Below are 10086 nucleotides of genomic sequence, written 5' to 3' on the forward strand. Positions count from 1 at the left end.
GTGAAATTAATACATATTGATGAACTACAGCACGAAGTTCAGTTTGAAATACTTCAGAATATGATTCTTTTTAAAAGATGGAAAAGAAAAGAGAAATCAATTTCATCTTACATTCCTTTGTGGCAGTCGGACACAAGTCATCACACTTATCCCAAAAATCACTTTTGACGTCAGATTATTGGGGGGAACAGTCCCCCCCAGGTCCAAGATTGGAGAGGACATGCCCCCTCGTTCCCCCGAGATTTGCGTCAGTGCCTGCACGCAGACCAGATCTAACCACCTGCGACTTATTCCTTTGGGGTTGGGCTAAGGAATAAGTGTATACATTAAAACCAAGGAATATGAAGAGTCTTGAACAAAATATCCATGATGTGTTTGCAAATGTTCCAGTTAAGATGCTAAGAAGACGCGTGGATTATGTTCCTAAAAAATTCCAAAAGTGTGTGGAAAATGCAGGTGCATACGTTGAAATGTAATAACCCAATAGTTAAGCCTAATAATGTATTCAATGGAAATAAAACTATGATAGGTTGTTTACTTTTTGGAAATATTCATTGTTACAAATAGGTACTGATGTTAAAACCACCCTGTATAGTTTAATATTTAATCATAATTTTGAGCTATGTCTCATGAACCGTACAGTAAACTGTCTTTTCTTAGTGTCATAATGAAATGATTGGTTAGTTTATACGTCAGTATCAGTTTCATCTTATTAAATGGAATGGTCATTATACAGTATCAATATTTCAAATTTACGAAAGAATCAATTGTTTTGCCAGTTACCCATGATGATTCACACTCAGTCACATCATCAATAATTCTTCGGCTCAATGAAATCCATCGATTTGTAGTATGTACTTTATGTATGTGTAAACTTTGGAGGGACATCTTTGGACATATATTATATATATATATATATATATATATATATATATATATATATATATATATATATATATATATATATATATATATATACACTGGGTGTTTCAAGACAACACCGACAGCGTTTGGGAGGTGATTCTTGACACCAAGATAAGACATAAAGTATAGACCAACCTGGCTATACAAATGCTTCCTTTAGGAGTTATAGGCTGCCGAAAAAAAGATAAAATGAACTTTAAAGGTCCATAGCTCCAATACTATGGGACATTCCGTAGTCGGGTGAAGACTTCACTTAGGAATAGCATATACCCTATCCAAATATCCATGTTTCAGAATCCTGCGGTACTTCCGCAACAATTTTTGTAAAGTATTTGGCAAGTACTTCAAAGTATATGCCCATAGCCAAACTCCCTCTATAAAAGCCGTTGCGTGAGTATCTTTGGATTCTGAAACATGTATCTTTGGATAGGATACATTCTAGTTCTTAAGTGAAGTCTAGATCCGACTACGGTAGGTCCCACAGTTTTGGAGCTATGGACTTTTAAGGTCACTTTTTCATGTTTTCGGCAGCCTATATTTCTGAAAGGAAGCATTTGTGCACCCAAGATTGGTCTATACTTTTTGTCTTATCTTGGAATCACCTCTCAAACGTTGTCCGTGTTATTTTGAAACATTCTCTATGCATTGTGTATGTGTTAACCTTTGACTTTTTTTTTTGTTATGCTCTAGTAATATTGTTGAAACTTAAATTTTGGATATCAATAAACTATTATTCATACACTACTAGACTACTAATAGTATTAAAGCAATTATAAGTTCACATATCCTGAGTTTTATATAACTTCTGAGTGTTTTGATCTCTCTTCAAAACATCCAAGGTTGTCATAACCAGGGACAGTCATCTTGTCTATTTATTCCCCTTTTGTGTCCTTGATAACGATAATCCAAAGTTAATTGGAACATCGTTCGCTTCGCCACTTCCTCTATTTTCTTCTGCTTTTTTATTTTTCCCCTTTTTTTCAACCCCTTATCTCTCGTTCAATTTTCCCTAAGAACCAGCTTCCCCGTTGAGTGTAAACAATTCAGAGAAGAAGCTGTTGATTAGCAGAAAGGCATCTTAAGATTCTGTCCTCTGAAAAGGGCTGCAAGAGATTGCTGAAGTTACGAGGTTCATTGTTGTTGTTCTTTGGGAGCCTGGGCCACACAGAGGGATGGATGTGTGTACTTAGTATTTGTGTGTGTGTGTGTGGTTTTAAAGCTTTCACTATGGGAACCTTGGGCAGAAACGTGTCATGGCTAGTTGCCAGGAACTACTTCAGTACTTACAGTTCCATTCAGAGCAGGAACCAAAAGAACCGGAACTGTTTGAAATTTTGCTTCTTTAAATGTTTGTGTAATTTGTTTGTCAAGGATATATACAGATGATCAAATGTTTTGGTATTCAATTTTCGAATATAAAAGGCAGGAAAACAGATTTACATGCAAGTATAGATATATATCCAGGAGATTTAGAGACTGCATCTAGCGAAATTCATATTAACATTAGACTAACACTTTCTGTAAATACAAAGCAAGTTTTTTGTATTAGATTTCCTCACAAAAGAAACATGTTCTGAAAATGTAGTTCATTCTAGCTTTGGAAATACATGCGAGGTGTGTTCGAAAAGTATCGAACCTTATTTTTCTCCCTCGTAAACCAATGGAGCTCGGGAGACTTTTTTCAGTGTAGATGTAGAGGGGACACTCATGTGCAGTCGTGAATTTCTTCCTTCCCGCAGAAAGTGTCCGTGGATGGCAGACGGCCAACGAGTGAAGACGTATAGTGAGCGGTCCTCGGATTTCAGTTTATTTTTCTTGTAAAATGACAGAAAAACTTGAACAGCGACATTGCATAAAGTTTTACGAACAGCTTGGCTATACCCAAGCGAAAACTTTCAATCGGATCAGTGCATTCAATTTTGAACGAGAATTTGGGAAGGAGGAGAGTGTCCGCGAAATTTGATTTAGGCTTTCATAACCAAACACAACATTCCTGTGTGTCGTTAGGCTCCCTACTTACCCGACATGGTTTCGTGTGACTTTTGGTTATTTCCCAACGTGAAAATGACACTAAAACGGACCCGATAAGAGTCAAGAGAAGACATCATGCGGAATATGACGGCACGTTGCTCAAAAATTGCGTTCCAGAAGTGTTTCCAACAATGGCGAGAGTGCTGGGAGAATTATGTGCAATACCAAGGACACTACTTTGAAGGGAGTTTCGGGATAGAGTTTCGGATTTCCAAATCAATAAATGTATTTTTGAGAACCAAAGGTTCGATAGTTTTTGAACACACGACGTATTAAAGGATGTGAATGATAATGCGCCCATCTACACAGCTAGAGCTGTTTGAGGAACATTAGGATGCAGTTAAACATAGATCCATGTCTGCGGCTTTCTTACTTTACGAATTGAAAGTTTTTTCTATGCCAAAGTTTTGTGCCAGAAACACTGAAATTTGTGCACTTCCCGTTCTCAAGATACTGGTATACTCGTATCAAATATGCTGGAGCTCATGTTCCTTGCACGCACTTTAAAATTGGAAGATTTTGCTTACTATGCCAGAGTTTTTTTTGCTTGTTTTGTCCCACTTTGTGCCACAAAACCCGAGTTTTGTGATGCCCCCGTTTACAAGATAACTCATATGCTGGTATCCATGTCCCCATCATTTTACAAATTTAGAGTTTTATGTATCCCAAAGTTTTGTATTAGTTTTGTGCCGTTTATGTTGCTCCCGTTTTCAAGATACACCTCTATCAATAAGTTAGGTCTCATGTCCGCGGACTCCTACACTGGTCCGTCTTGGGGATATGAATCCGACGAAGCCACCTCCATTTTTTTCTCATGGAAATGAGTGATCTCTAGGCGCGGATTAGTAGGCTGATACCTCACTTGCTACCATTCGCAACCTCTATGAATTCTTTCCACTTTGCGTCAGAGCTGTTCTGAACGCGAAGGGTGCTCCAATGTCATATTAATCTAGTTATTTACAGTTTTTCCCAGATGTTTCCATTAAGTTGATGCGCATCTATATTTAATACACATTAACCTTTTCAAATTCTGCCACTGTGCGAAGTTTGGTCAAGTTCCGATAAGTCTAATCGAAAACAATGATAAAAATAGGAAGAAAGAATTAATCCTTCATCTCTTATCACCCATCATTTTCATCAATTTTTACCTTGAATTTAAAATGATGAAAAATAATTATTAATAACGTTAGTGATATAGCTAACTTGGACTTAGGTGTGCACCTAAATATACAAACACTTCAATTGAAGTTATGAAAAAACGAATTTTAGAAAAGTACATTTTTAAACAAGAAAGAAAGTTGAATATTTTTTTAGATTATGGCTATATTAGGAATATATAGATTAGAAATTGGGGATTTCACCCATTTCAGGTAGCCATACACTGCAATAATAATGCTTTACAATAGTTATAACATTCGTTTATTCTTCTAATTTCTTTTCTAACATTTTCAAGTGCTTTTAACCTCGAAATATTTTATCTTCTACACAGAATGTTTGGTATATACGTGCCTCTAATCCCCGTCAAAGACTCTCGTGGTAGTTGCTGTATCAATGAAAAACTCACCGTTATCACCTGGCTTCCACTTGTCACTCTCGTGAAATACAAATAAGCATAGGGTTAGTAATACATCATTTGAATATTCCATTGGGATCTTTTTTCGGATGTTTGACATATAAAACGACAAAATATGTATGGTATTGTCCTTCATGGGTACGCTACAACAATTCAACATTTTTAGATAGAGGTCGAAAGGTGATTTAAAGTTTAGAAAAGGAAAGTAACGGTCCATTTCGAACACTTAAAAATGTAGATTAAAATAAACTAGATTAGTAACCCGATAATAGACAGAATGATGAACCTCTATTGAGAGATTTTACATAACGAATTTCATGGTCTTTCATTTCCCGTGCGACTGTTGCTTCTACGCTTCTATAGATTGATGCAGAGAATATGTATAAAACAATGAAAGATGTTCAAGATTATGCTGAACATTGACCGATCTGCCAACTTTACATAGAAGGAGGTTCTAGAAAAGTACCTAGTTTCATCCTACTAAAAAATATACAAAATAAAGTAATTCTGGGGGAAGTGACTATAGGGGTAAAGTGAATAGAGTTAAGGTTAATGATATGTTGCAACAAAGCATGATTGGACCTGACCTTACAAAGACCCTGTATGTTCAGTATTGAGTCTGGGGCTGACGGAGAATATTGTGTACAGAGTAAAGAAGTGAACTATTGAATGCAATGAGCACGGACAGCAGGGAAGGTAAGTACATTTGTAGCTCTTTTGTTACTATTGTAATATGGAACAGTAAAAATCTAGGGCAATTCTTTCCTGAAGTAATCGTGTTGTACCCAATACTTCCACAGCAGCATAAGGCGATTATTAGGTACGTATGTATATAGATATACCTCAATATATTGCGAATATAAAAATGCAAAACATGTTTTGAAAAGAGACGACGAGGTGGGTGAAGAGACTTAACATATTTTGGGGTAATGTGAATAGGCCTGTTAATAATTCCATGTTTACAATATGGACCAAAGAACATATTTAGACCTAACTATTTCTTATCTGTCCTCCAAACCACAGTCTCATATAGGAGAAACCTCGGTTCAGCATCTATTGGGAACTCAAATATTGTGCTCTTCCATGTAAGGTCAAACAACTCAATGCTCTCGAGACAGTACTTTGGACACGATCGCGGGTTGGTATGTGTAATTACTTCTTACGTATTTCTACAACAATAGGCTATGTACCTTTACATCATGTAGATGTTCTTCGTTAGCTGTATACTCATTATTTAGTAATTTATATCTTCTTATATACATTATGTTAAGGACACTTCTTCTCACCACTTCACCCCATATCTTTATTCACTTCAGCATCGCGTGTGAGGTGAAGTGAAGAATTTACCTTGTATGATTCATTTCTTTCTGTACACGTTACTTGAGACACGATATGAACCATACTTGTATTTTCAGAATGCAGAAGACCTGTCCTATTCATATATACTTGTCAATCAGTCGTGATACCATTTCCGTGTAAGATTTTATCACTTTCATGTTTACTATGTTCACTTCCCCTCGAATTACTCTATAAAGTTAACATTCTAAAGAATAGACGCTGTCTACCTTGACTACTCTTAAACCTCACCTCTGGTTTATACTATGTAACAAAGGAAGAATGTTAACATTAATTTTACATCACAGATTTAACATCTACATATTATAATATAATACAAAATACGTTTCCTGTGCCTGTACAGTTACTGAAAGTGCTCAAAATGGTTGTCGTTAGTGGACACGGTAGACACAAACTGCAACAAGTTCAAGTGGTTCGCAGCACATACCACTGTTTTCTTCACGATAGTCCCACTATGTACCCGGTTTCATTGTACACACTGACATCCTAATGCCTCCACTGACGTTGAAGTTCACCGATATTTCCAAGCTCGAAATACCAATATAAAATTGATTTTCGTATTTGAAATGTTAACCATACACAACCTCTTTTGTTTCACTACCAAATATCGTACGTCTGATGTTATGAGAATACCGACAAATATTGAGGAAACAACATGCTATTCTATGTAATGACCATTCAATTTCGGTTCGTAAACAATGAAGATACCATATTTTACATTGTGTCTATATATATATATATATATATATATATATGTGTATATATATATATATATATATATATATATATATATATATATATATATATATATATATATATATATATATATATATATATATGAGCAGCGTATGAGGATTGAATTATTAAACACACATGAAAAATTGTAAAAGTGAGTAAGCGTCAAATGAGAGTCAATGAAATACGAAGATTGAAGACATGCAGCTAGGCAGCTAATTAAATTGAATTTTTTTTCTGTTATTTGTGAATCATTTACAAAGGTAATCATAATAGATAAAACTAAGTAGAGAATGATGCAGGAAAAATCATTCATTCAGAACTTTCACGTCATTTCACTCATTTTCGAAGAACGAGTTCATAGCGAGGCTGCTCCAGTTACGCAGACACTCCGAGTACAAGAGCACAGCATCTGGTGTGAAGCTAGAAAATCTTCATTTGACACCTCACAACAATGGCCCTTATCCTCTTCCTAACCACAAGAACCAGCTTAGGCCTTAGTTATCTTAATATCTTGAGGAAGAGGGAATACAAGGGAGAACTGCATTGCCTTCTTCTATTTAGATCTTCCCTCAAGGGTTCACACACACACACAGAAGGTTCTCTTGTGGTCTAGAAGAGGTCAAGCACGTCTTCCTTAATTGGATTGACTTAAGATAGAATCTGAGCTGGTTCTAAGTCATACAGCACTGCTGCATAAATACTGATGACTCACTCATTTCAAGCTTGAACTCATTACCAATCGCACATTAATCAATGAAGGTAGATTTACCAGATCCAGTTGTTTTCTAATTTATCATTGGAAATTATTTTCTAGAATTAGATTTGCAGAAATTGTATCTAACCAATACCTTTTAGTTGTGCTTCAGTTGTTTCAAAACACATGACTAGAAAATGTGCATAATTTTTGTTGTTTATATCTAATTTGTTATATGAAAAAGTTTAAGCTAATTTTACTTAGCTTAAGAAAAGAGTAATTGATTTTTTAAACTATCCGTGTTCGCATTGGTTGTCAATGATTCAAAACGGATATAGATGACCTCAATGTTTATTCACTAACAGACCAGAATACACAGGAAATTTGTAGAGTTAAATAGTTAAATTACCTATAATTGGATTGCTAATAACCGAGTTGCTTTGTCAACATATCGGTAGCCGAGCTCTCGATTATTGCAACCGAATTTCACTGAGTTGGTTAATCTTCAATCATTTAACCAAGTATTTGACTAATTCAAGTGAGAGGATTAATTAATCGAGTACGTTAAGGATATTAAGAAAAATAAGAGAAACCTTGAACGAAATTTAGACTATTCAAACCACCAACCCACGTATCAGTAGGATAACACCTCAACACACTCGGCTACTAAGGTGATGGTCGTTATACTTTGCGGAAAATCATGTTGTTTCTTATTTCTTTACAAAATAGTAATAATGGGAATACTTCGATCATTTCAATACTGTTAGAGCTCTCCCAAATGGGCGAATAAAGTTTCTTTTCGTACTACTTCAGGGCATTTTACACACTTGGCCGAAAACCTATTGTTTTAAACGGGTGTAATTAACCTAGTGAACTGGTTAAAAAGCATTTTTGCCACTTTTCTTCATAACTAGTAGCCCAGAAATAGGTCTAAATAGCAAAGTATGGCGTAACAGAGTACTAGTCAGTTACTAGTAACCCATAACATTTCTTGAGAAAGGATAGTTTTCATAGAAATTCGGCTACTACCAGGGCCGTGCCGTGGAAAATCAGCGTCAGGGGCGAGAGTATACGACGGCGCCCTCATACATATATTCCAAGTATTTTTTCTTCTCTTTTGCCCCTTTTCTCCCGATTTTTCGCCCCTTATTTTGGCGCCCGGGGCCGTCGCCCCGCTCGCCCCCCTCCCTACGGCCCTGGCTACTAGCAAACGGATTTTCATTTAGTCCTCACTTAGCATGCGAACAATTTAACAACTAAAATTATATCTAGTATTATTTTACATATAAAAAATGAAATGAAATCTTTGAGCTTTACGTCCCACGGTTATGCTGGTTAGGCTAAAGGAGACGGTGATGATGAGTGATGAATAAAATAAGTGGTAGGAAACGGGGCAACCCCGAGAAAACCCACGCACACGGTGTTTGTCCACCACAAAGTTCACTTGGCGGGGGCTGGGATCAAACCCGGGACCCCAAGCACCAGAGGTGAACGCTCTACCACTGAGCCACCGCGGCCCTATTTTTCATACAGTTCCAGTCAGTGTGCAAATTTAATATTTTTTTCAGGGGAGATGAATTTAAATTATATATTATATCGAATAGGACTGTAGTGGCTCACTGGTACAATTTTCACGTGTGGTGCGTGCGATACCTGGTTCGATCCGAATCTGCGCCAAGTGGGCTTTGTGATGAACAAACACAGTGTGCTTGGGGATTTTACGTTTTCTCCCACTGTCTTTATTCCATCATTTCATTCATTCTCATTATCATCGTTTCTTTTAGAATATATGACATATATAATAATAGCAGCAATTCTTGCTTGCTTGTAAGATATTTCACAAATTGTTTTAACTCAAGTAAAACTGCTCCTTTTCAGTTTTACCACACGAAATGAAAGTTGTTTGTTCCCTGTTCCTATCTTCATGTCAATTCGAAAAAATCCGATAAGGGAAAAGTAGAGATACAAGGGCTCGGAATTTTTTTTTGGAAAACCTTTTTTTTTTTTTTTTATTCTGCTTCGCTTTTGGCTTGAAAATTTTTGGGCCTTTTTCAAAATTCTGCTTTAAATTGATAAAGCAGAGTTTGTTTTGGTTCTCTACAACACAAAAAAAATATTTAGTTATTGTTTGATACAAATAATAATATAATCACTCACTCACTCACTCTATGGCCTATTGAACCCGGAGGTTCAGTGCCGCGTTCACAAAAGCTCTCCATTGACTTCTATCCTTAGCTAATTGCATCCAGTTTCTACTTTGTATTCCTATCTCTGCGAGATCCATCTTAATATTATCCTCCCATCTGCGCCTAGGTCTTCCTAATGGTCGTTTTCCTATGGGTCTACCAGTCAAGACTTTGAAAGCGTTTCTACTTTCTTCCATTCTAGCTACATGACCTGCCCACCTAAGCCTCCTAGACTTGACGACCCTAATAATGTTGGGTAAACCGTATAAACTATATAGTTCCTCGTTATGAAGCTTCCGCCATTCCCCATTCTCGTTCCTCTTGGGTCCGAATATTCTTCTCAGGATCCTGTTCTCAAATACTTTCAGTCTATGTTCTTCCCTCAGAGTAAGCGACCATGTTTCGCAACCATACAGAACAACAGGCATGATTATCGTTTTATATATTTTAAGCTTCAAATTCCTCGACAGAATTTGCGACGACAAGAGATTTTGAACCGAATAGTAACACGAATTCCGCTTTTAGTCGACATTTAATTTCTTCGTGAATGTGATTTTCGTCTGTTAATATTGATTCTAAATATT

Source organism: Thermobia domestica, chromosome 2, assembly GCF_964235325.1.
Source record: "Thermobia domestica chromosome 2, izTheDome1.hap1.1, whole genome shotgun sequence".
Taxonomy (NCBI): Eukaryota; Metazoa; Arthropoda; class Insecta; order Zygentoma; family Lepismatidae; genus Thermobia; species Thermobia domestica.